Here is a 25,573-nt window from a genome sequence, read left to right as displayed (position 1 = left end):
AGGAGATAGAGAGCAAAAATTTCAGACGCAGCATCCAGGCAGAAATGCCATCAATGAGTATAAATTTGGGGCAAATTGGGGAATATTGAACATTTTCTAAAAATGTTGACCCGCGGGTCATCGATTCTTGAAACTAGAGAAAACTTGAAAAGCCCATGTCTGTGACAAGGAAGGAGATAGAGAGCTACAATTTCAGACGCAGCATCCAGGCAGAAATTCCATCAATGTGTGTAAATTTGGGGCAAATTGGGGAATATTGAAAATTTTGGAAAAATGTTGACCCCCGGGTCATCGATTTTTGAAACTGGAGAAAACTTTAAAAGCCCATATCTGTGACAAGGAAGGAGATAAAGAGCTAAAATTTCAGACGCAGCATCCAGACAGAAATGCCATCAATTTGTGTAAATTTGGGGCAAATTGGGGAATATTGAAAATTTTGTAAAAATGTTGACCCGGGTCATCGATTTTTGAACCTGGAGAAAACTTAAAAAGCCCATATCTGTTACAAGGAAGGAGATAGAGAGCTAACATTTCAGACGCAGCATCCAGACAGAAATGCCATCAATTTGTGTAAATTTGGGACAAATTGGGGAATATTGAAAATTTTGGAAAAATGTTGACCCCCGGGTCATCGATTTTTGAAACTGGAGAAAACTTAAAAAGCCCATATCTGTGAGAAGGAAGGAGATAGAGAGCTAAAATTTCAGACGCAGCATCCAGACAGAGATGCCATCAATTTGTGTAAATTTGGGACTTATTGGGGAATATTGAAAATTTTCTAAAAATGTTGACCCGCGGGTCATCAATTCTTGTAACTAGAGAAAACTTGAAAAGCCCATGTCTGTGACAAGGAAGGAGATAGAGAGCTAAAATTTCAGACGCAGCATCCAGACAGAAATGCCATCAATTTGTGTAAATTTGGGACAAATTGGGGAACATTGAACATTTTCTAAAAATGTTGACCCGCGGGTCATTTAATTTTTGAAACTGGAGAAAACTTTAAAAGCCCATATCTGTGACAAGGAAGGAGATAGAGAGCTAAAATTTCAGACGCAGCATCCAGGCAGAAATGCCATCAATGTGTGTAAATTTGTGGCAAATTTGAGAAATATTGAAAATTTTCTAAAAATGTTGACCCGGGTCATCAATTTCTGGAACTGTAGAAAACTTTAAAAGCCCATAACTGTGACAAGGAAGGAGATAGAGACCTAAATTTCAGACGCAGCATCCAGACAGAAATGCCATCAATTTGTGTAAATTTGGGACAAATTGGGGAATATTGAAAATTTGGGAAAAAAGTTGACCCCTGGGTCATCGATTTTTGAAACTGGAGAAAACTTAAAAAGCCCATATCTGTGACAAGGAAGGAGATAGAGAGCTAAAATTTCAGACGCAGCATCCAGACAGAAATGCCATCAATTTGTGTAAATTTGAGACAAATTGGGGAATATTGAACATTTTCTAAAAATGTTGACCCGCGGGTCATCGATTCTTGAAACTAGAGAAAACTTGAAAAGCCCATATCTGTGACAAGGAAGGAGATAGAGAGCTAACATTTCAGACGCAGCATCCAGGCAGAAATGCCATCAATGTGTGTAAATTTGGGACAAATTGGGGAATATTGAAAATTTTCTAAAAATGTTGACCCGGGTCATCAATTTTTGAAACTGGAGAAAACTTGAAAAGCCCATATCTGTGACAAGGAAGGAGATAGAGAGCTACAATTTCAGACGCAGCATCCAGACAGAAATGCCATCAATTTGTGTAAATTTGGGGCAAATTGGGGAATATTGAAAATTTTCAAAAAATGTTGACCCGGGTCATCAATTTTTGAAACTGGAGAAAACTTGAAAAGCCCATATCTGTGACAAGGAAGGAGATAGAGAGCTACAATTTCAGACGCAGCATCCAGGCAGAAATGCCATCAATTTGTGTAAATTTCGGACAAATTTGGGAATATTAAAAATTTTCTAAAAATGTTGACCCGCGGGTCATCGATTCTTGTAACTAGAGAAAACTTGAAAAGCCCATGTCTGTGACAAGGAAGGAGATAGAGAGCTACAATTTCAGTCGCAGCATCCAGACAGAAATGCCATCAATTTGTGTAAATTTGGGGCAAATTGGGGAATATTGAAAATTTTCTAAAAATGTTGACCCGGGTCATCGATTTTTGAACCTGGAGAAATCTTAAAAAGCACATATCTGTGACAAGGAAGGAGATAGAGAGCTAACATTTCAGACGCAGCATCCAGACAGAAATGCCATCAATTTGTGTAAATTTGGGACAAATTGGGGAATATTGAAAATTTGGGAAAAAAGTTGACCCCCGGGTCATCGCTTTTTGAAACTGGAGAAAACTTAAAAAGCCCATATCTGTGACAAGGAAGGAGATAGAGAGCTACAATTTCAGGAGCAGCATCCAGACAGAAATGCCATCAATTTGTGTAAATTTTAGACAAATTGGGGAATTTTGAACATTTTCTAAAAATGTTGACCCGCGGGTCATCGATTCTTGAAACTAGAGAAAACTTGAAAAGCCCATATCTGTGACAAGGAAGGAGATAGAGAGCTAAAATTTCAGACGCAGCATCCAGGCAGAAATGCCATCAATGTGTGTAAATTTGGGGCAAATTGGGGAATATTGAAAATTTTCTACAAATGTTGACCCGGGTCATCGATTTTTGAAACTGGAGAACACTTGAAAAGCCCATATCTGTGACAAGGCAGGAGATAGAGAGCTAAAATTTCAGACGCAGCATCCAGACAGAAATGCCATCAATTTGTGTAAATTTGGGACAAATTGTGGAATATTGAAAATTTTCTAAAAATGTTGACCCGCGGGTCATTGATTTTTGAAACTGGAGAAAACTTTAAAAGCCCATATCTGTGACAAGGAAGGAGATAGAGAGCTAAAATTTCAGACGCAGCATCCAGGCAGAAATGCCATCAATGTGTGTAAATTTGGGGCAAATTGGGGGATATTGAAAATTTTCTAAAAATGTTGACCCGGGTCATCGATTTTTGAAACTGGAGAAAACTTGAAAAGCCCAGGTCTGTGACAAGGTAGGAGATAGAGAGCTAAAATTTCAGACGCAGCATCCAGACAGAAATGCCATCAATTTGTGTAAATTTGAGACAAATTGGGGAATATTGAAAATTTTCTAAAAATGTTGACCCGCGGGTCATTGATTTTTGAAACTGGAGAAAACTTTAAAAGCCCATATCTGTGACAAGGAAGGAGATAGAGAGCAAAAATTTCAGACGCAGCATCCAGGCAGAAATGCCATCAATGAGTATAAATTTGGGGCAAATTGGGGAATATTGAAAATTTTCTAAAAATGTTGACCCGCGGGTCATCGATTCTTGAAACTAGAGAAAACTTGAAAAGCCCATGTCTGTGACAAGGAAGGAGATAGAGAGCTACAATTTCAGACGCAGCATCCAGGCAGAAATTCCATCAATGTGTGTAAATTTGGGGCAAATTGGGGAATATTGAAAATTTTGGAAAAATGTTGACCCCCGGGTCATCGATTTTTGAAACTGGAGAAAACTTTAAAAGCCCATATCTGTGACAAGGAAGGAGATAAAGAGCTAAAATTTCAGACGCAGCATCCAGACAGAAATGCCATCAATTTGTGTAAATTTGGGGCAAATTGGGGAATATTGAAAATTTTGTAAAAATGTTGACCCGGGTCATCGATTTTTGAACCTGGAGAAAACTTAAAAAGCCCATATCTGTTACAAGGAAGGAGATAGAGAGCTAACATTTCAGACGCAGCATCCAGACAGAAATGCCATCAATTTGTGTAAATTTGGGACAAATTGGGGAATATTGAAAATTTTGGAAAAATGTTGACCCCCGGGTCATCGATTTTTGAAACTGGAGAAAACTTAAAAAGCCCATATCTGTGAGAAGGAAGGAGATAGAGAGCTAAAATTTCAGACGCAGCATCCAGACAGAGATGCCATCAATTTGTGTAAATTTGGGACTTATTGGGGAATATTGAAAATTTTCTAAAAATGTTGACCCGCGGGTCATCAATTCTTGTAACTAGAGAAAACTTGAAAAGCCCATGTCTGTGACAAGGAAGGAGATAGAGAGCTAAAATTTCAGACGCAGCATCCAGACAGAAATGCCATCAATTTGTGTAAATTTGGGACAAATTGGGGAATATTGAAAATTTTCTAAAAATGTTGACCCGCGGGTCATTTAATTTTTGAAACTGGAGAAAACTTTAAAAGCCCATATCTGTGACAAGGAAGGAGATAGAGAGCTAAAATTTCAGACGCAGCATCCAGGCAGAAATGCCATCAATGTGTGTAAATTTGTGGCAAATTTGAGAAATATTGAAAATTTTCTAAAAATGTTGACCCGGGTCATCAATTTCTGGAACTGTAGAAAACTTTAAAAGCCCATAACTGTGACAAGGAAGGAGATAGAGACCTAAATTTCAGACGCAGCATCCAGACAGAAATGCCATCAATTTGTGTAAATTTGGGACAAATTGGGGAATATTGAAAATTTGGGAAAAAAGTTGACCCCTGGGTCATCGATTTTTGAAACTGGAGAAAACTTAAAAAGCCCATATCTGTGACAAGGAAGGAGATAGAGAGCTAAAATTTCAGACGCAGCATCCAGACAGAAATGCCATCAATTTGTGTAAATTTGAGACAAATTGGGGAATATTGAACATTTTCTAAAAATGTTGACCCGCGGGTCATCGATTCTTGAAACTAGAGAAAACTTGAAAAGCCCATATCTGTGACAAGGAAGGAGATAGAGAGCTAACATTTCAGACGCAGCATCCAGGCAGAAATGCCATCAATGTGTGTAAATTTGGGGCAAATTGGGGAACATTGAAAATTTTCTAAAAATGTTGACCCGGGTCATCGATTCTTGAAACTAGAGAAAACTTCAAAAGCCCATATCTGTGAGAAGGAAGGAGATAGAGAGCTAAAATTTCAGACGCAGCATCCAGACAGAAATGCCATCAATTTGTGTAAATTTTAGACAAATTGGGGAATATTGAACATTTTCTAAAAATGTTGACCCGCGGGTCATCGATTCTTGAAACTAGAGAAAACTTGAAAAGCCCATATCTGTGACAAGGAAGGAGATAGAGAGCTAACATTTCAGACGCAGCATCCAGGCAGAAATGCCATCAATGTGTGTAAATTTGGGGCAAATTGGGGAATATTGAAAATTTTCTAAAAATGTTGACCCGCGGGTCATCGATTTTTGAAACTGGAGAACACTTGAAAAGCCCATATCTGTGACAAGGAAGGAGATAGAGAGCTTAAATTTCAGACGCAGCATCCAGACAGAGATGCCATCAATTTGTGTAAATTTGGGACTTATTGGGGAATATTGAAAATTTTCTAAAAATGTTGACCCGCGGGTCATCAATTCTTGTAACTAGAGAAAACTTGAAAAGCCCATGTCTGTGACAAGGAAGGAGATAGAGAGCTAAAATTTCAGACGCAGCATCCAGGCAGAAATGCCATCAATGTGTGTAAATTTGTGGCAAATTTGAGAAATATTGAAAATTTTCTAAAAATGTTGACCCGGGTCATCAATTTCTGGAACTGTAGAAAACTTTAAAAGCCCATAACTGTGACAAGGAAGGAGATAGAGACCTAAATTTCAGACGCAGCATCCAGACAGAAATGCCATCAATTTGTGTAAATTTGGGACAAATTGGGGAATATTGAAAATTTTGGAAAAAAGTTGACCCCTGGGTCATCGATTTTTGAAACTGGAGAAAACTTAAAAAGCCCATATCTGTGACAAGGAAGGAGATAGAGAGCTAAAATTTCAGACGCAGCATCCAGACAGAAATGCCATCAATTTGTGTAAATTTGAGACAAATTGGGGAACATTGAACATTTTCTGAAAATGTTGACCCGCGGGTCATCGATTCTTGAAACTAGAGAAAACTTGAAAAGCCCATATCTGTGACAAGGAAGGAGATAGAGAGCTAAAATTTCAGACGCAGCATACAGGCAGAAATGCCATCAATGTGTGTAAATTTGGGGCAAATTGGGGAATATTGAAAATTTTCTAAAAATGTTGACCCGCGGGTCATCGATTTTTGAAACTGGAGAAAACTTGAAAAGCCCATGTCTGTGACAAGGAAGGAGATAGAGAGCTAAAATTTCAGACGCAGCATCCAGACAGAAATGCCATCAATTTGTGTAAATTTTAGACAAATTGGGGAATATTGAACATTTTCTAAAAATGTTGACCCGCGGGTCATCGATTCTTGAAACTAGAGAAAACTTGAAAAGCCCATATCTGTGACAAGGAAGGAGATAGAGAGCTAAAATTTCAGACGCAGCATCCAGGCAGAAATGCCATCAATGTGTGTAAATTTGGGGCAAATTGGGGAATATTGAAAATTTTCTAAAAATGTTGACCCGGGTCATCGATTCTTGAAACTAGAGAAAACTTCAAAAGCCCATATCTGTGAGAAGGAAGGAGATAGAGAGCTAAAATTTCAGACGCAGCATCCAGACAGAAATGCCATCAATTTGTGTAAATTTTAGACAAATTGGGGAATATTGAAAATTTTCTAAAAATGTTGACCCGCGGGTCATCGATTTTTGAAACTGGAGAACACTTGAAAAGCCCATATCTGTGACAAGGAAGGAGATAGAGAGCTTAAATTTCAGACGCAGCATCCAGACAGAGATGCCATCAATTTGTGTAAATTTGGGACTTATTGGGGAATATTGAAAATTTTCTAAAAATGCTGACCCGCGGGTCATCAATTCTTGTAACTAGAGAAAACTTGAAAAGCCCATGTCTGTGACAAGGAAGGAGATAGAGAGCTAAAATTTCAGACGCAGCATCCAGGCAGAAATGCCATCAATGTGTGTAAATTTGTGGCAAATTTGAGAAATATTGAAAATTTTCTAAAAATGTTGACCCGGGTCATCAATTTCTGGAACTGTAGAAAACTTTAAAAGCCCATAACTGTGACAAGGAAGGAGATAGAGACCTAAATTTCAGACGCAGCATCCAGACAGAAATGCCATCAATTTGTGTAAATTTGGGACAAATTGGGGAATATTGAAAATTTTGGAAAAAAGTTGACCCCTGGGTCATCGATTTTTGAAACTGGAGAAAACTTAAAAAGCCCATATCTGTGACAAGGAAGGAGATAGAGAGCTAAAATTTCAGACGCAGCATCCAGACAGAAATGCCATCAATTTGTGTAAATTTGAGACAAATTGGGGAACATTGAACATTTTCTGAAAATGTTGACCCGCGGGTCATCGATTCTTGAAACTAGAGAAAACTTGAAAAGCCCATATCTGTGACAAGGAAGGAGATAGAGAGCTAAAATTTCAGACGCAGCATACAGGCAGAAATGCCATCAATGTGTGTAAATTTGGGGCAAATTGGGGAATATTGAAAATTTTCTAAAAATGTTGACCCGCGGGTCATCGATTTTTGAAACTGGAGAAAACTTGAAAAGCCCATGTCTGTGACAAGGAAGGAGATAGAGAGCTAAAATTTCAGACGCAGCATCCAGACAGAAATGCCATCAATTTGTGTAAATTTGGGACAAATTGGGGAATATTGAAAATTTTGGAAAAAAGTTGACCCCCAGGTCATCGATTTTTGAAACTGGAGAAAACTTTAAAAGCCCATATCTGTGACAAGGAAGGAGATAGAGAGCTAAAATTTCAGACGCAGCATCCAGACAGAAATGCCATCAAATTGTGTAAATTTGGGACAAATTGGGGAATATTGAAAATTTTGGAAAAAAGTTGACCCCCGGGTCATCGATTTTTGAAACTGGAGAAAACTTAAAAAGCCCATATCTGTGACAAGGAAGGAGATAGAGAGCTAAAATTTCAGTGCAGCGTTGGGCCAGGTTTGTACTTGGATGGGAGACCGCCTGGGAATACCCGGTGCCGTTAGCATTTTGGCCCTCTGAGCAGCAGGCCTCACCTGGTCCTCCTCCCTCATGTTTCACTCCCTCTGTAAACACGCAATTTCCCTCGGGAGAATAAAGTTGTATCCTATCTTATCTAAAATGTTAGTGTTCTACTGATGAAGGCATCATGTAAATTGTGATATACATGAACTTGAGTGTAGTAATGCGTACACGGTGACTTGAACTGGGTCTGTCTCACCTATAAAGAGCCTCTGTGTGGCTGCTCTCCTCGTTTACGGCCATACCACTCTGAACACGCCTGATCTCGTCTGATCTCGGAAGCTAAGCAGCGTCAGGCCAGGTTAGTACTTCGATGGGAGACCGCCTAGGAATACCCGGTGCCGTAAGCATTTTGGCCCTCTGAGCAGCAGGCCTCACCTGGTCCTCCTCCCTCATGTTTCACTCCCTCTGCTAATTCGCAAGTTCCCTCGGGAGAATAAAGTTGTATCTTATCTTATCTTATATGAAAGCATACATTCAGAAAATGAGTATTGCACATGGTCATAATATGAGAAGATTGAATGCACATGAGAAGTGAAGAACACGAGCCACTGTGTGACAATGATGATGATGAGGATGAAAGTGAGCGTCAGAGATGTAAGTGGTCCCTCTGTATGTTCTATGTGATGATTTTCAGTTTCATTAGGTAAGACTTCATTATCCAGAAATGTGTGTTTCTGATGAAGGCATCATGTAAATTGTGATATACATGAACTTGAGTGTAGTCATGTGTACACGGTGACTTGAACTGGGTCTGTCTCACCTATAAAGAGCCTCTGTGTGGCTGCTCTCCTCGTTTACGGCCATACCACTCTGAACACGCCCGATCTCCTCTGATCTCGGAAGCTAATCAGCGTCGGGCCAGGTTAGTACTTCGATGGGAGACCGCCTGGGAATACCCGGTGCCGTAAGCATTTTGGCCCTCTGAGCAGCAGGCCTCTCATGGTCCTCCTCCCTCATGTTTCACTCCCTCTGTCAACACGCAATTTCCCTCGGGAGAATAAAGTTGTATCTTACCTTATCTGAAATGTTAGTGTTCTTCTGATGAAGGCATCATGTAAATTTTGATATACATGAACTTGAGTGTAGTCATGCATACACGGTGACTTGAACTGGGTCTGTCTCACCTATAAAGAGCCTCTGTGTGGCTGCTCTCCTAGTTTACGGCCATACCACTCTGAACACGCCCGATCTCGTCTGATCTCAGAAGCTAAGCAGCGTCGGGCCAGGTTAGTACTTGGATGGGAGACCGCATGGGAATACCCGGTGCCGTAAGCATTTTGGCCCTCTGAGCAGCAGGCCTCACCTGGTCCTCCTCCCTCATGTTTCACTCACTCTGTGAACACGCAAGTTCCCTTGGAGGAATAAAGTTGTATCTTATCTTATCTTATATGAAAGCGTACAGTCAGAAAATGAGTATTGCACATGGGCATAATATGAGAAGATTGAATGCACATGAGAAGTGAAGTACACGAGCCACTGTGTGACGATGATGATGATGATGATGATGATAATGATGATGAAAGTGAGCGTCAGAGATTTTAGTGGTCCCTCTTTATGTTCTATGTGATGATTATCAGTTTCATTAGGTAAGACTTCATTATCCAGAAATGTGTGTTTCTGATGAAGGCATCATGTAAATTGTGATATACATGAACTTGAGTGTAGTCATGTGTACACGGTGACTTGAACTGGGTCTGTCTCACCTATAAAGAGCCTCTGTGTGGCTGCTCTCCTCGTTTACGGCCATACCACTCTGAACACGCCCGATCTCGTCTGATCTCGGAAGCTAATCAGCTGTCACACTCTCCCCTGCTTAACTAAATGTCGTCCCGACATTTCCCGTCTCAGTTCATCCTGTTTAAGACAATTTGATCACTTCCAGGTTGGAGTCCATTATTCAAGACACATATCTAATGACAGATTTCACATCACACTTATCTCCCCTTAATGTCATGTGTTAAACAGAGGAAGTCATTGTGCACTATGACAACTATCTATTTACTCCGCTGTGTTCACGGGCAGCTTGTCTTGACTGGAATAGGCGTGACCTTTGACCTGTAGCGAAATCACATAGAATCTCACACTTCATATATTCTAATAACTCTTTTCTTCATATCATTTCGTTATAAGAGTCTCTTTACATTTAGTCTTTTCAACCATACTCCTGTAAATACAATATCTTACAACCACCATTTCCTCTTCAGTTATATTTGTGCGATTCTAAATGTGAGAACTGACTTTGTGTGGGCCTATATAAACTAAAAGTATTTTTTTTCTTTTAAACAACACATTAACATTTTCCATCCATCATATGACTTTGACATGAACTAACAAATTGTATTCATCTTAAAACTGGATGGCTTGAACTTACAACTTTAAAGTGCATCATATAATCTCATAACTTTAATTCAATTAACTGTGGGCTGCCCCAACCTATCATATGCGAGTGTTTTGGGTGCAGGTCTATTTCTGAAAGGATATCGTCTCGCAGGTGGTGAAGATGATGGATACTCTTCTCCCTCATTGCTTGCGGTCTCCAGCTCAGCCTCTTCTATATCCTCACTCAGGCCTGCTGTCACAGTCACTTCATTTTCCAGTCCAGTCTCGATCTGTTCTTCTTGCTCTCTGTCCGTGTCTGATGTCCACAGGGTCTGTTCTCCCATCACATCGTCTCCCTCAGGTGCTGGTGTTGCAGCCCGTGGCTGAAACTCTGTAGCCTCTGGTCTGAGGTTCCTTCTGGTTTGTGCTGCGGAGTCTCCTTGGGGCCATCTGGACATGCATCGCCAGTCATCCTCTTCAGAGTCAGATGAACACTCGGGTTCTGCATTCTGTTTTGTCGGTGTCTTTTTCTCTTTGTGTGGTCTCTCACCTCTTTTCTTTTCAGGCTTGTGTGACTCAACTGGCAGGAAGTCACAGGGGAGCAGCAGATTTCGATGAAGCACTCTGGTGCGGCCCTGGCCATCCTCTGGTTGTACTTCATAAACTGGACTTTCTGGGTGTTTTCTCTTGACCACTACATGGACTTTGTCTTCCCAGAATGACCTGAGTTTTCCGGGTCCACCTCTTTCAGTCAAGTTCCTAATGAGAACTCTGCAGCCAGGATACAGCTCTGCACCTTGAACCTTCCGGTCATACAGGTTTTTCCCCCTCTCTCCGCTTGCCTTCGCAGCCTTGGAGGCTAACTGGTACGCCTCCTCCATCCTCTGTTTCCATTTCTTGGCATAGTCATCATGAGATGCACTGCCATCACTGTGGGGGATACTGAACATGATGTCAATAGGCAATCTGGGGTTACGACCAAAGAGCAGGTAATATGGTGCGTATCCAGTGGACTCATTGCGCGTGCAATTGTAGGCGTGTATTACTTTGGCAAGAGAATTCTTCCAATCTGCTTTAGCTTGGTCATCTAGGTTACGCAACATGGCCAGCAGGGTGCGGTTGAAGCGTTCCACTTGACCGTTCCCCTGGGGGTGGTACGGGGTGGTGCGAGAACCTTGGATGCCAGAGTATTTTTGGAGCTCTGCAAACAACTTATTCTCAAATTCTCTACCCTGATCATGGTGTAATTTCGTGGGGAAGCCGAATTTGAGGACAAAGTCACCGAATATCTTCTCAGCTGCAGTTCGAGCACTGTTGTTAGTACATGCATACGCCTGAGCGAATCGTGTAAAATGGTCCATGACCACCAGAATGTACTCATATCCTCCTTTACACTTCTCTAGGTGCATGAAGTCAATTGAGACCAGCTCAAAGGGGTATGTTGTCACAATACTGGTAAGTGGTGCTCTTACCGCTTTCTGTGGTCTTTTCCGTTTCACACAGCTACAGACCTTGTTGATGTGATGCTCAACGTCTCTCTGCATATGAGGCCAAAAGAAACGCTCACGGATCAGATGGAGTGTCCGTTCAATGCCCAAGTGTCCCATCTCTTCATGCAGCTCTCTCAGGATGAGGGGACGGAACTTTGGAGGCACAACCAGTTGTGTGCGTGTTGCTGTCTGTCGCCGGAGAACATCCTCAGCATCAATCACCAACTTCGCTTTCTCCCTTGCAAACACTGCCAACTCACTGTGAGTGTCTTTCACCCTCGGCCACTGCTGTTGTGCGACCTGCTGTTTCACCTGCTTCAGCAGTAGATCCTCGTCTTGAGCGGCTCTCAGTGCTTGAGGGGCGATCTGCTTTGCTGCGTTCATCCGCGGCTCACTGCTCAGCTCTGCGATGGCTGTGGTGATGGTCACTGGACACAGCAACTGCTCTCTCTCCACCTGGTGAACTGACAACCCTTTGGAGACACTGGCCAAGATCTCAGACTGTATCTTTTGTGAACAGGTTAGCATATACTTCTCTATGTCAAGGGGCATTCTCGATAGCCCGTCTGCGTCAGAGTTAGACTTCCCTGGCCTGTACTTAATTGAAAATCGGAAGTCTGCCAATTCAGCCACCCATCTCAGCAACGTGGCATTCAATTTAGCTGTTGTCAGCACATATGTCAGAGGGTTATTATCTGTATATACTACAAACGATGGAGTGTAATACAAATAATCTCTAAACCTCTCGCATATAGCCCATTTCATTGCTAAAAACTCTAGCTTACCAGAATGTAGATGGTAATTCTTCTCTGGAGCAGAGAGTGTGCGGGAGCCATACGCAATGACCTTTAACCTTCCCTCCTGTTTTTGATAGAGCACCGCTCCAAGTCCATCCTGGGACGCATCACAATGCATAATGAACGGTTCTTCAAAGTTTGGGTAGCCCAGCACAGGAGGACTGGAGAGGTAATCTATCAGCTGACTGAGAACTGTACTGTGTTCTTTTGTCCACCTGATACGTTGATGTGAGGGTACTTGGCTTTGCTTTGTCTTTCTCACCCCAGCCTTCTGCTTCTTTGTGCCTTTAGGGGTCTCACTGCCTGGTATCTCAGCGCACAGCAGTGCATAGAGAGGCTTAGCTATGCGAGAGAAGTTTGGGATATAGGCTCGGTAGTATGAGATGAATCCTAGCACTTTCCGCACCTCACCCACTGTCGCTGGCTTCCTCTGCTTCATCTCTTGCACTGGGGCTACTTCTGCAGGATCCATTGTGTAGCCTTCCTTCGATACGATCTTTCCCAGAAATCTGACCTGGTTCTTAAAGAGCTCACATTTCTTTGCAGTCAATTTCATCCCGTGCTGTTGGTAGCGCTGAAGCACTTTTCTCACATCTTTCAGGTGATTATCAAATGTTTGGCTATGAACCAGATTATCGTCTAGATATGGCTCGCAAATTTCATCTCTGAGTCCAGATAGACACTCCTCCATGCTGCGCTGGAATTCGGAGGGTGCTGTAGACAAGCCAAAAGGGATTCAGATCCACTCATATAGGCCCCAGGGTGTTATAAAAGCTGTGAGTGGTCTACTACTTTCTTCCACGAACCCCTGATGGTAGGCCTTGCCTTGATCTAACACTGAAAACCATGCACTCCCATGTAAACTATCTAGCATATCTTGAATGCGAGGGAATAGGGTGGCGATCTGGCAGAGACTTACGGTTGAGTTCTCTGTAGTCACAGCACAGACGGAGGTTCCCATCTTTTTTCCGCACACAGACAATGGGAGATGAGTAATGTGACCTAGATTTTTGGATCCAGCCCCTATTTAACAAGTCTTCTAAGTACTGTTTTACTTCTTTGTGAAGTGGCTTAGGCACAGACACATAGGTACGTCTTACCGGTGTTGTATCTGTGAGTCTGATTTTCAGTTGTAGGGAAGGGATGTATCCCACATCATCATCGTCTCTGGCGAACGCTCTGCATTCCTCCCTCAACATCTGCTTCACTTGTCGCTGCTGAGCAAGGGGGAGGTGAATCAGTGTGATTGGTGGGTCCCACCTTTCCTCGTCCACCGCTGTCCTTCCATCAGGCTCAGGCTCATCCTCCCTGCTGACCTCTGGACGTTCGACTGGAGAAGCTGGTCGGGGAGTGACTGGCTTGGCGTCCACTGGATAGACAGCTTTGACCAGTTGAACCTGCCCCAACACTGTGCGTGGGCTCAGGGTGACATCATGACAGGTGTAATTGGTGATGGGCAATGCTATGCGAGAATATGTCCCTTCGCTAAGAGTCATCATGCTCTCTGACATACTCAGGCCATCTGGCCAGGGGGCATGTTCATCAGGCAGAAAAAGGGCTTCTTGACTGGACAGTAGAGGACCTGTTCTCACAGCACATTTTATAGTTCTCACCTGACCTGCTGGGATCACTTCCTTCTGCCTGCCCACTCTCACTAGGCCGTCACTGCACTCAGGGTCACTGTTTTGAATAATTTTCACTAACATTTCAGTCTTTTTACAGCTAAAAGAGAAAGCTGTGCTCACAGCCTGTGTTATTACTTCATGTGGACCCTCCACACCATTCTTTAACAACAGTTCAATTACATTGTAACCAATGATTGGCTCTTCTGCTGCTCCTTTCTCACCCGTCACGAGCATGGGCACCTGAAGCGTGAACTCTGGAGCATGTGATGGGTCTAGGTGGAACGTGACCTCCACCCAGCCTAGGAAAGGGATGTCGGTCTGGTTGACAGCTTTCCCCACAAAAGGACCAGGGCCGAGGAGTTCTTCAGTGCTCCGTACCTTCACCTCTGGGATGCAGTTCTTCCTCCAGGTCTCATTGATAAGGCAGACTTGCGATCCAGTGTCCCATAAGGCTTGAGTCTTCACCCCATCTAGGTAGCAACTCACCATGCACTTCTTTCCAATAAGTCTCAGCAGCTGTGAATGGTGACGAGGGGAGATGTGGCTAATATAAGCAGAACCTGCCAATCTTCCACCTGGGGAACACCTTTCTGCTCGCAGTCTCTCTTCTAATTGTACAATGCTTTCTCTAAGAATAGTAGGGGTGTTGAGTGACTTGCTATGCTGTTCTTGAGTGTCAGGGGAGGTACATTCTACAGTCTGTCCTTTGATATTAGCTGAATCAGTGTTGCCTCTTGAGTTCCTTTGGCCTCTGCATCCTCTTGAGAGGTGTCCACTCAGGCCACATTTGAAGCAGTGGTCACACTGTTCCTCTTCACCCCGGTCTTGACATCCTCTGCATGCCCTCTTCCCTCTGTTTTGGAACTGGTGAGATGGTCGTGCTGAGTACTGAACATTCTTCCTCAGCTCAGCCACTTCCTCTCTCAGCTGTTTCACTGCATCCATCAGTTCAGTTTCTGAAGAGCTTTTTGGAGTTTTTATCTTCTGACTTTTAACACTGGCCTTGACTGAAGTGCTGTGTTCAGATGGCTGGTCATTGTCTGTTTCCCTGTCACTATACAGCTGGTAAGTAGTTGTTTCTGTTTTTAGCTCATTTATTCTGGCTGGCTTATTTGGGATACTTTTCTTCAATTTCTGCTGTGTCTCCCAATCAACAGCAGCAGCATCATTCATTTTCTCTATCAATATCTCGTCAGTCACTCCTAGATCATCTAGGTGAGGTTTCAGCTGCATTTTAACATTATCACTCAGTAGTCCTGTACTGACTGACCTAAGAAACTTTTTCTGAATGAGGTCTGGGCTATACTGTACATCTGAGCTGGCATCTTCTGCAGCCGCCAGTAGCTTCTCTTTGAGTTCAACTGCACGAAAAAGAAAATTCTGAGGGGATTCTTTTGCATCTTGAGTTATGTTAATGAGTCTGTGGAACATATCTGTAGTGTTGTTTTCTTTGAAATGGGCTTTAAGAATCGTCTTCAACTGCACGAGTGTCAAATTATTTTTGGCTTCCAGCATATCACGTAAACTGAGCCCTGGTGTAGCAGCTTTTACTACGGCTTCAACAATTTCTACATCGCTGTGGCCTTTACGTTTTTCAGAGTCTATTTGGTACATGAGGTTAGTGTATGATAACTTGTCTTTCTGCCCCAATTCACCTATCTGGCCATTAATCCGAAACTCGCGTCTGATAACCACTTCAGGGGCTCTGGAGAATGGGAGTTCTGGCGGGCTAGCCGTCCTGTTCATTTTTTCCCGAAGCCGACTCATTTCCTCCTCGAGCATTTTGGTCGACGTCTGGAATGTCAACTGCATTTCAGCATACTGTTTTTGTAGCTTTTGTAGCTCCTCTTCATTTTTATCATACCTCTCTGGTTTGGGCGCGTTTTCTCTCAATCGCTTAGCTGTAGCTAACAACTCTTGCCCAAATGTCTCTGCTACATCTTGTTCCTCCTCTTCAAAAGCATTCTCTACTGACTCATTAATTGCTCGGATCAACGTGTGTTTCTTCTCCTTGTCTGATGAAACTTTAGCTCGGATACACACTTCTTTTAGCTGTTCCACGTTTAGCCGACACAGTAGCTCCGTTAGCTGATCCTGTAACTGCTCCAGCTCCATTTTGCGTGTTCCAACGTTCGTTCTTTTTTTTTTTCTTCAGACTTCTTTTTTGTATCACGTTGAGTCCCTGTTCGGGCGCCAATTTTGTTGCACACTTGAAGAAAGTAATACTCTCAACGGCGTGCTGGGAAAAAGTTTTTCGTTTAATCCAAAGTTTCCACAATACAGCTCACTTCACCATTTACATCCCCCGCCTTCCGTTCTCAGTGGCTACTTCTTCTCTCTCTCACCGTTATGCAACTGCATTATATCCCAGTACTACAGCGCCACTTCTGGCCAAAACATGCAACAACATCGTAACAAAAGAAAATAAAAGGCCACAACTTAATGGAAAAGGGACCAAAGAAAAGACTAAATGGGGGGTATGTCACAAAGGCATCATGTAAATTGTGATATACATGAACTTGAGTGTAGTCATGTGTACACGGTGACTTGAACTGGGTCTGTCTCACCTATAAAGAGCCTCTGTGTGGCTCCTCTCCTCGTTTACGGCCATACCACTCTGAACACGCCCGATCTCTTCTGATCTCAGAAGCTAAGCAGCGTCCGGCCAGGTTAGTACTTGGATGGGAGACCGCCTGGGAATACCCGGTGCCGTTAGCATTTTGGCCCTCTGAGCAGCAGGCCTCACCTGGTCCTCCTTCCTCATGTTTCACTCCCTCTGTAAACACGCAATTTCCCTCGGGAGAATAAAGTTGTATCTTATCTTATCTTATATGAAAGCATACATTCAGAAAATGAGTATTGCACATGGTCATAATATGAGAAGATTGAATGCACATGAGAAGTGAAGAACACGAGCCACTGTGTGACAATGATGATGATGAGGATGAAAGTGAGCGTCAGAGATGTAAGTGGTCCCTCTGTATGTTCTATGTGATGATTATCAGTTTCATTAGGTAAGACTTCATTATCCAGAAATGTGTGTTTCTGATGAAGGCATCATGTAAATTGTGATATACATGAACTTGAGTGTAGTCATGTGTACACGGTGACTTGAACTGGGTCTGTCTCACCTATAAAGAGCCTCTGTGTGGCTGCTCTCCTCGTTTACGGCCATACCACTCTGAACACGCCTGATCTCGTCTGATCTCGGAAGCTAAGCAGCATCGGGCCAGGTTAGTACTTGGATGGGAGACCGCCTGGGAATACCCAGTGCCGTAAGCATTTTGGCCCTCTGAGCAGCAGGCCTCACCTGGCCCTTCTCTCTCATGTTTCACTCCCTCTGTCAACACCCAATGTCCCTCGGGAGAATAAAGTTGTATCTTATCTTATCTTATATGAAAGCATACATTCAGAAAATGAGTATTGCACATGGGCATAATATGAGAAGATTGAATGCACATGAGGAGTGAAGTACACGAGCCACTGTGTGACGATGATGATGATGATGATGATAATGATGATGAAAGTGAGCGTCAGAGATGTTAGTGGTCCCTCTTTATGTTCTATGTGATGATTATCAGTTTCATTAGGTAAGACTTCATTATCCAGAAATGTGTGTTTCTGATGAAGGCATCATGTAAATTGTGATATACATGAACTTGAGTGTAGTCATGTGTACACGGTGACTTGAACTGGGTCTGTCTCACCTATAAAGAGCCTCTGTGTGGCTGCTCTCCTCGTTCACGGCCATACCTCTCTGAACATGCCCGATCTCTTCTGATCTCAGAAGCTAAGCAGCGTCGGGCCAGGTTAGTACTTGGATGGGAGACCGCCTGGGAATACCCGGTGCCGTTAGCATTTTGGCCCTCTGAGCAGCAGGCCTCACCTGGTCCTCCTCCCTCATGTTTCACTCCCTCTGTCAACACCCAATGTCCCTCGGGAGAATAAAGTTGTATCTTATCTTATCTTATATGAAAGCATACATTCAGAAAATGAGTATTGCACATGGGCATAATATGAGAAGATTGAATGCACATGAGAAGTGAAGTACACAAGCCACTGTGTGACAATGATGATGATGATGATGATGAAAGTGAGCGTCAGAGATGTTAGTGGTCCCTCTTTATGTTCTATATGATGATTATCAGTTTCATTAGGTAAGACTTCATTATCCAGAAATGTGTGTTTCTGATGAAGGCATCATGTAAATTGTGATATACATGAACTTGAGTGTAGTCATGTGTACACGGTGACTTGAACTGGGTCTGTCTCACTTATAAAGAGCCTCTGTGTGGCTGCTCTCCTCGTTTACGGCCATACCACTCTGAACACGCCTGATCTCGTCTGATCTCGGAAGCTAATTAGCGTCGGGCCAGGTTAGTACTTGGATGGGAGACCGCCTGGGAATACCCGGTGCCGTAAGCATTTTGGCCCTCTGAGCAGCAGGCCTCACCTGGTCCTCCTCCCTCATGTTTCACTCCCTCTGTGAACACGCAATTCCCCTCGGGAGAATAAAGTTGTATCTTATCTTATCTTATATGAAAGCATACATTCAGAAAATGAGTATTGCACACGATCATAATATGAGAAGATTGAATGCACATGAGAAGTGAAGTACACGAGCCACTGTGTGAGATGATGATGATGATGATGATGATGATGATAATGATGATGAAAGTGAGCGTCAGAGATGTTAGTGGTCCCTCTTTATGTTCTATGTGATGATTATCAGTTTCATTAGGTAAGACTTCATTATCCAGAAATGTGTGTTTCTGATGAAGGCATCATGTAAATTGTGATATACATGAACTTGAGTGTAGTCATGTGTACACGGTGACTTGAACTGCGTCTGTCTCACCTATAAAGAGCCTCTGTGTGGCTGCTCTCCTAGTTTAAGGCCGTACCACTCTGAACACGCACAACCTCGGAAGCTAAGCAGCGTCGGGCCAGGTTAGTACTTGGATGGGAGACCGCCTGGGAATACCCGGTGCAGTAAGCATTTTGGCCCTCTGAGCAGCAGGCCTCACCTGGTCCTCCTCCCTCATGTTTCACTCCCTTTGTCAACAACCAATGTCCCTCGGGAGAATAAAGTTGTATCTTATCTTATCTTATATGAAAGCATACATTCAGAAAATGAGTATTGCACATGGGCATAATATGAGATGATTGAATGCACATGAGGAGTGAAGTACAGGAGCCACTGTGTGACGATGATGATGATGATAATGATGATGATGATGAGGATAAAAGTGAGCGTCAGAGATGTAAGTGGTCCCTCTGTATGTTCTATGTGATGATTATCAGTTTCATTAGGTAAGACTTCATTATCCAGAAATGTGTGTTTCTGATGAAGGCATCATGTAAATTGTGGTATACATGAACTTGAGTGTAGTCATGTGTACACGGGGACTTGAACTGGGTCTGTCTCACCTATAAAGAGCCTCTGTGTGGCTGCTCTCCTCGTTTACGGCCATACCACTCTGAACACGCCCGATCTCGTCTGATCTCGGAAGCTAAGCAGCGTCGGGCCAGGTTAGTACTTGGATGGGAGACCGCCTGGGAATACCCGGTGCCGTTAGCATTTTGGCCCTCTGAGTCGCAGGCCTCACCTGGTCCTCCTCCCTCATGTTTCACTCCCTCTGTGAACAAGCAATTTCCCTCGGGAGAATAAAGTCGTATCTTATCTTATCTGAAATGTTAGTGTTCTTCTGATGAAGGCATCATGTAAATTGTGATATACATGAACTTGAGTGTAGTCATGTGTACACGGTGACTTGAACTGGGTCTGTCTCACCTATAAAGAGCCTCTGTGTGGCTGCTCTCCTCGTTTACGGCCATACCACTCTGAACACGCCCGATCTCCTCTGATCTCGGAAGCTAATCAGCGTCGGGCCAGGTTAGTACTTGGATGGGAGACCGCCTGGGAATACCCGGTGCCGTAAGCATTTTGGCCCTCTGAGCAGCAGGCCTCTCATGGTCCTCCTCCCTCATGTTTCACTCCCTCTGTCAACACGCAATTTCCCTCGGGAGAATAAAGTTTTATCTTACCTTATCTGAAATGTTAGTGTTCTTCTGATGAAGGCATCATGTAAATTGTGATATACATGAACTTGAGTGTAGTCATGCGTACACGGTGACTTGAACTGGGTCTGTCTCACCTATAAAGAGCCTCTGTGTGGCTGCTCTCCTCGTTTACGGCCATACCACTCTGAACACGCCTGATCTCGTCTGATCTCGGAAGCTAAGCAGCATCGGGCCAGGTTAGTACTTGGATGGGAGGCCGCATGGGAATACCCGGTGCCGTAAGCATTTTGGCCCTCTGAGCAGCAGGCCTCACCTGGTCCTCCTCCCTCATGTTTCACTCCCTCTGTGAACAAGCAAGTTCCCTTGGAGGAATAAAGTTGTATCTTATCTTATCTTATATGAAAGCATACATTCAGAAAATGAGTATTGCACATGGGCATAATATGAGAAGATTGAATGCACATGAGAAGTGAAGTACACGAGCCACTGTGTGACGATGATGATGATGATGATGATGATGATGATGATGATGATGAAAGTGAGCGTCAGAGATGTTAGTGGTCCCTCTGTATGTTCCATGTGATGATTATCAGTTTCATTAGGTAAGACTTCATTATCCAGAAATGTGTGTTTCTGATGAAGGCATCATGTAAATTGTGATATACATGAACTTGAGTGTAGTCATGTGTACACGGTGACTTGAACTGGGTCTGTCTCACCTATAAAGAGCCTCTGTGTGGCTGCTCTCCTCGTTTACGGCCATACCACTCTGAACACGCCTGATCTCGTCTGATCTCGGAAGCTAAGCAGCGTCGGGCCAGGTTAGTACTTGGATGGGAGACCGCCTGGGAATACCCGGTGCCGTAAGCATTTTGGCCCTCTGAGCAGCAGGCCTCACCTGGTCCTCCTCCCTCATGTTTCACTCCCTCTGTGAACACGCAAGTTCCCTCGGGAGAATAAAGTTGTATCTTATCTTATCTTATATGAAAGCATACATTCAGAACATGAGTATTGCACATGGGCATAATATGAGAAGATTGAATGCACATGAGAAGTGAAGTACACGAGCCACTGTGTGACGATGATGATGATGATGATGATGATGATGATGATGATGATGAAAGTGAGCGTCAGAGATGTAAGTGGTCCCTCTTAATGTTCTATGTGATGATTATCAGTTTCATTAGGTAAGACTTCATTATCCAGAAATGTGTGTTTCTGATGAAGGCATCATGTAAATTGTGATATACATGAACTTGAGTGTAGTCATGTGTACACGGTGACTTGAACTGCGTCTGTCTCACCTATAAAGAGCCTCTGTGTGGCTGCTCTCCTAGTTTAAGGCCGTACCACTCTGAACACGCACAATCTCGGAAGCTAAGCAGCGTCGGGCCAGGTTAGAACTTGAATGGGAGACCGCCTGGGAATACCCGGTGCCGTAAGCATTTTGGCCCTCTGAGCAGCAGGCCTCACCTGGTCCTCCTCCCTCATGTTTCACTCCCTCTGTCAACACGCAATTTCCCTCGGGAGAATAAAGTTGTGTCTTATCTTATTTGAAATGTTAGTGTTCTTCTGATGAAGGCATCATGTAAATTGTGATATACATGAACTTGAGTGTAGTCATGTGTACACGGTGACTTGAACTGGGTCTGTCTCACCTATAAAGAGCCTCTGTGTGGCTGCTCTTCTTGTTTACGGCCATACCACTCTGAACACGGAAGTCAGAGGAGGTGTGTGTGAGCTCCAGGCGTGCGTGTATTTTGACTGATCCTGTGCGGCAATTTTGATTTTGAGTTTGAACTGTGGGGCGTTTCTTTAAGCCCAGATTTTTCGTTTCTTTGATAGCTCGGTTTTTGGAGCCACCCCCAGCAGTTTTGACTGTCTGGGGGACACTTTAAGTTATTTGTTTGTTTGGTTTGTGTTTTCCTGATGGAAAATAGTTTATACTGTGCTCCAAGTATGGTGAGAACCAGAGGAAAGGGAGCCAGAGTTGCTGCACCGGGCCCGGACCGGACGGCCGAGGCAAGCGAGCCGATGGTGAAAGACGATCGGGCGTACAGGACCGTGGACGGTCAGAATATGACGGGAGAAATGGAGGACACACGTGCGGTGACAGCTCCTGACGTAGCCGAAAATGCGGAAGGAGGAAGAGGGCAGGAGAGAGAAATCATCAGAGAGGAAGAGATACGGATTATTAAGGATAAAGCTGAAGAGTTTCAGCAAAATTTAACGCTCGCCCTGGAGCTGATTGGAGAAGATAAAGTGACCGCAATGGAGCTGATCCAGGCAATACAAGACACTTGTGGGAAAATCATCGCCTGCCGGTACACGGGCAGAAATAAATATGAGATCACAATGAATCACCCGAAGGGGAAAGAAAGACTATTGGACGGCATAAAAATTGGACAGACCGCGATCATGTCCAAGGAGTTATGTAATGATGAGCTGGTGGTCTCGTTTCTGGGGCTGCCGGCGTATATCACGGACAGCGTCATTCTGGGCAAGCTGAACAGCTGGGGAGTGAGTGCAGTATCCCCGATCATCAGGAGAATGTGGCCGGGAACTAGAATTGCTGACGGAACAAGATACGTGAAAGTTAAATTCACGGAGACGGTCCAATCACTTCCATATTCGACCAAGTTTGAGACGGCTTTTGGAGCAGAGTTCTTCAGAGTTTTGCACGACAAACAGGTGAAAGTGTGCAGACAGTGCATACAGACTGGTCATATCCTGAGGGACTGTCCAGATTTCCTTTGTAGAAAATGTGGAGAGCAGGGGCACTATGCAAGGGAGTGCATGGGCAGAGGGAACAAATGCCAGAGCTGCAAAAAGGAGAGCAGCAGATGTGTTTGTGAGGACGTTGATCATGCTCCAGGGACGGGAGGAAAGCAACGTGAGGAGCAGGAAGAATCGAGAGAGAATATCTCTGAGAGGGAGGAGACCGAGAAGGATCGTGCGGAGGGGGAAGCGGAGAAAGGAAGAGACATACTGGAGTCGGACGGAGAGCAAGGAATGGAGGTGAGAGGATCGACAGCTGAGGTGCCGGGACATGGAGACGCAGCAGAGGGGCAGAGTGTGAATACATCGGAGAGAAAGGAGAGGAAGGTGAAAATTGTTCAACTTCAGCGGCCCCCAGAATCAGACTCAGAGATATGCTTGACGGGGTCTCAAGAGTCGGGGAACTCGGAGTCTGATATGGACCTCGGAAACAGCCAGGAGCTGGGGAAGAGAAGACTGCAATGGATGCTGAAGACAAGGGGATCAAAAAGAGGAAAAAGTAAGACGTGAACTGTAGCATAAAGATGATGGGCCTGATTTATCTCTATGTATTTACAATGTTAAAAATACTATCGCAAAACACAAACGGCTTAAGATGTATTAACAAGATGCGAGATGTTTTAAGGGTGGATACTTTTGACATCCTCTGTGTACAAGAGACTAAGTGGACAAGGGAGTGGAGAAGCTATCTGAGGGATACATGGGCTGGAAAAGTGTGGGCAAACAACGGTGTAAATGGACGAGCCGGAGTCGCTATTTTTGCTAAAGGAGATAAGATCAAAAATGTTAAGGAAATAGTGAAGGATGATGAGGGAAGGGTGATCGGTATTGAATTTATTTACAGGAATGTGCTTTACAAACTTTTGAATATTTATGCACCGAATGAGGACAAGAAGCGTGGAATTTTCTTTGATCAACTAAAACCGCATTTGGGAGGGAACATTTGTGTAGTGGGGGATTTTAACTGTGCACTTACGAGATTGGATATATCAAGCAACAATACATACAAAAGTGATATAAGTAGGAAATCGCTAAATGAGCTTTTTGACTATTTCAACCTGGTAGATCTGTGGAGGGTGCGCAATATGGGAGAAAGGGGCTTTTCCAGACGACAGACGGTTCTGGGGAAACTTAAACAGTCCAGGATTGACTTATGTCTATTAGCATCTGGGCTGGAAAATTTTTTTTCAAAATGCTGGTATGAGTTCACAGGGTTTAGCGATCATGCAAGGTTATGGGTGGAGCTGGGGGAGAAAGAGCACAAAGGTGGAGGGTTATGGTGTTTAAATAACAGTGTTTTGCTGGATGGAAAATATAGGGAGAAAGTTGAAAATCTACTGAAAGAAAGAAAAAGAGAACTGCAGGGTGAGGGTTGTATAAATATGGGGGAGTGGTGGGAGGAGGTGAAATTGCACATCAAAAAAGTGACAATAAACTATTGTAAAAATAAAATGGAGAAGGAAAGAAGAACTGAGTATAGTTTAAGAGACCAGAGTAATAAAGAGCTGGAAAGGTCGATTGCAGAGGAAAACTTCAACAATCTAAAATATCTCATGCTGAGAAAACAATTAGATGAGCTTGAGAAGAAACGGAGCAGAGGGGCAGCTATCAGATCGAGGATGAAGGATATTTTAGAAGGGGAAAAGAATACAAGTTTCTTTTTAGGGCTTGAAAAAAGACAGCAAAAGAAAGCTCATCTGCAAAACCTGAAAAATGAAGAGGGTAAGACAATGGAGAAGACAGAGGAAATGCTGGAGGTGGCTCATAAACATTTTAAAACACTTTTTTCAAAGATGGAGGTAAACTCTACAGACCACAGTGTTTTTGAAGGGATAGAAAAAAAATTAGGGGAAGATGACAGAGCAGACTGTGATAAAAACATAACAGAGGAAGAATTGGAAAGAGCAATAAATGATTTGAATAAGAACAAAAGTCCAGGGCTGGATGGGTTATCGGGGGAATTTTACATCACCTTTAAACAGGTGATGAAGCCAATTCTCCTGAGAATCTTTCAATGCATGGAGCGGGAGGGGAAAGCATCTGGGGACTTCTTCACGGGGCTAATCCGAGTGGTGTATAAGAATAAGGGTGACAAAGGTGATTTGGGGAATTATAGGCCAATTAGTCTGCTAAATACAGATTATAAAATACTGGCTAAAATCCTGGCAAACAGATTGAAGGAGGTGATAGGCACAGTGGTGAATCCCTGTCAGTGTTATGGTGTGGTAGGGAGAGTCATTAGTGACATCATCTTATCGATCCAGGACATCTTTGACAAAATGAATCAGAAGGGAGGGCTGTACATAGGGGTTGATTTAGAGAAGGCGTTTGATAGGGTGGATCATGATTTTTTGTTTAAAACACTGGAAAAGATGGGTTTCGGGGAAGGTTTCACTAAATGGATTAGGTTAATATATAGGAATGCCATCAGTAGGGTGAAAATAAACGGGAGGTTAACTGAGAGCTTCGCTCTGGAGAGGTCAATCAGGCAAGGATGCCCGCTTTCAGCTATGTTATACTCCATAGCGGCAGAACCCTTGTCTGCCCTCATTAGGAGGGACCCAGGGATTTTGGGGATTGAAATGGAAGAT

General features: G+C 43.5%; 10 non-coding genes and 1 pseudogene across 10 annotated transcripts; all 11 read left to right on the top strand.

Moving 5' to 3' along the window:
- Positions 1-8,177: 8,177 nt before the first annotated feature.
- Positions 8,178-8,296, top strand: LOC142999160 (5S ribosomal RNA). Its single transcript, XR_012963281.1, has one exon. It is a non-coding gene; the product is annotated as a 5S ribosomal RNA (ribosomal RNA).
- A 445-nt stretch (positions 8,297-8,741) lies between these two features.
- Positions 8,742-8,860, top strand: LOC142999156 (5S ribosomal RNA). Its single transcript, XR_012963277.1, has one exon. It is a non-coding gene; the product is annotated as a 5S ribosomal RNA (ribosomal RNA).
- A 245-nt stretch (positions 8,861-9,105) lies between these two features.
- LOC142999152 (5S ribosomal RNA) lies at positions 9,106-9,224 on the top strand. Its single transcript, XR_012963273.1, has one exon. It is a non-coding gene; the product is annotated as a 5S ribosomal RNA (ribosomal RNA).
- Positions 9,225-16,779: 7,555 nt separating this feature from the next.
- On the top strand, positions 16,780-16,898 carry LOC142999176 (5S ribosomal RNA; annotated as a pseudogene).
- Positions 16,899-17,343: 445 nt separating this feature from the next.
- LOC142999161 (5S ribosomal RNA) lies at positions 17,344-17,462 on the top strand. The gene has a single exon (XR_012963282.1). It is a non-coding gene; the product is annotated as a 5S ribosomal RNA (ribosomal RNA).
- Positions 17,463-17,919: 457 nt separating this feature from the next.
- LOC142999167 (5S ribosomal RNA) lies at positions 17,920-18,038 on the top strand. Its single transcript, XR_012963288.1, has one exon. It is a non-coding gene; the product is annotated as a 5S ribosomal RNA (ribosomal RNA).
- Positions 18,039-18,486: 448 nt separating this feature from the next.
- On the top strand, positions 18,487-18,605 carry LOC142999158 (5S ribosomal RNA). Its single transcript, XR_012963279.1, has one exon. It is a non-coding gene; the product is annotated as a 5S ribosomal RNA (ribosomal RNA).
- A 1,037-nt stretch (positions 18,606-19,642) lies between these two features.
- Positions 19,643-19,761, top strand: LOC142999162 (5S ribosomal RNA). The gene has a single exon (XR_012963283.1). It is a non-coding gene; the product is annotated as a 5S ribosomal RNA (ribosomal RNA).
- A 245-nt stretch (positions 19,762-20,006) lies between these two features.
- Positions 20,007-20,125, top strand: LOC142999154 (5S ribosomal RNA). Its single transcript, XR_012963275.1, has one exon. It is a non-coding gene; the product is annotated as a 5S ribosomal RNA (ribosomal RNA).
- Positions 20,126-20,370: 245 nt separating this feature from the next.
- LOC142999159 (5S ribosomal RNA) lies at positions 20,371-20,489 on the top strand. Its single transcript, XR_012963280.1, has one exon. It is a non-coding gene; the product is annotated as a 5S ribosomal RNA (ribosomal RNA).
- A 466-nt stretch (positions 20,490-20,955) lies between these two features.
- Positions 20,956-21,074, top strand: LOC142999151 (5S ribosomal RNA). The gene has a single exon (XR_012963272.1). It is a non-coding gene; the product is annotated as a 5S ribosomal RNA (ribosomal RNA).
- The last annotated feature ends 4,499 nt before the right edge of the window (positions 21,075-25,573 follow it).

This window comes from Genypterus blacodes, unplaced genomic scaffold (genome assembly GCF_046128005.1).
Source record: "Genypterus blacodes isolate CSIRO-AG114 ecotype Tasmania unplaced genomic scaffold, CSIRO-AGI_Gbla_v1 ptg000040l_1, whole genome shotgun sequence".
Classification (NCBI taxonomy): Eukaryota; Metazoa; Chordata; class Actinopteri; order Ophidiiformes; family Ophidiidae; genus Genypterus; species Genypterus blacodes.
This window is presented reverse-complemented; position numbering and strand designations above follow the sequence as displayed.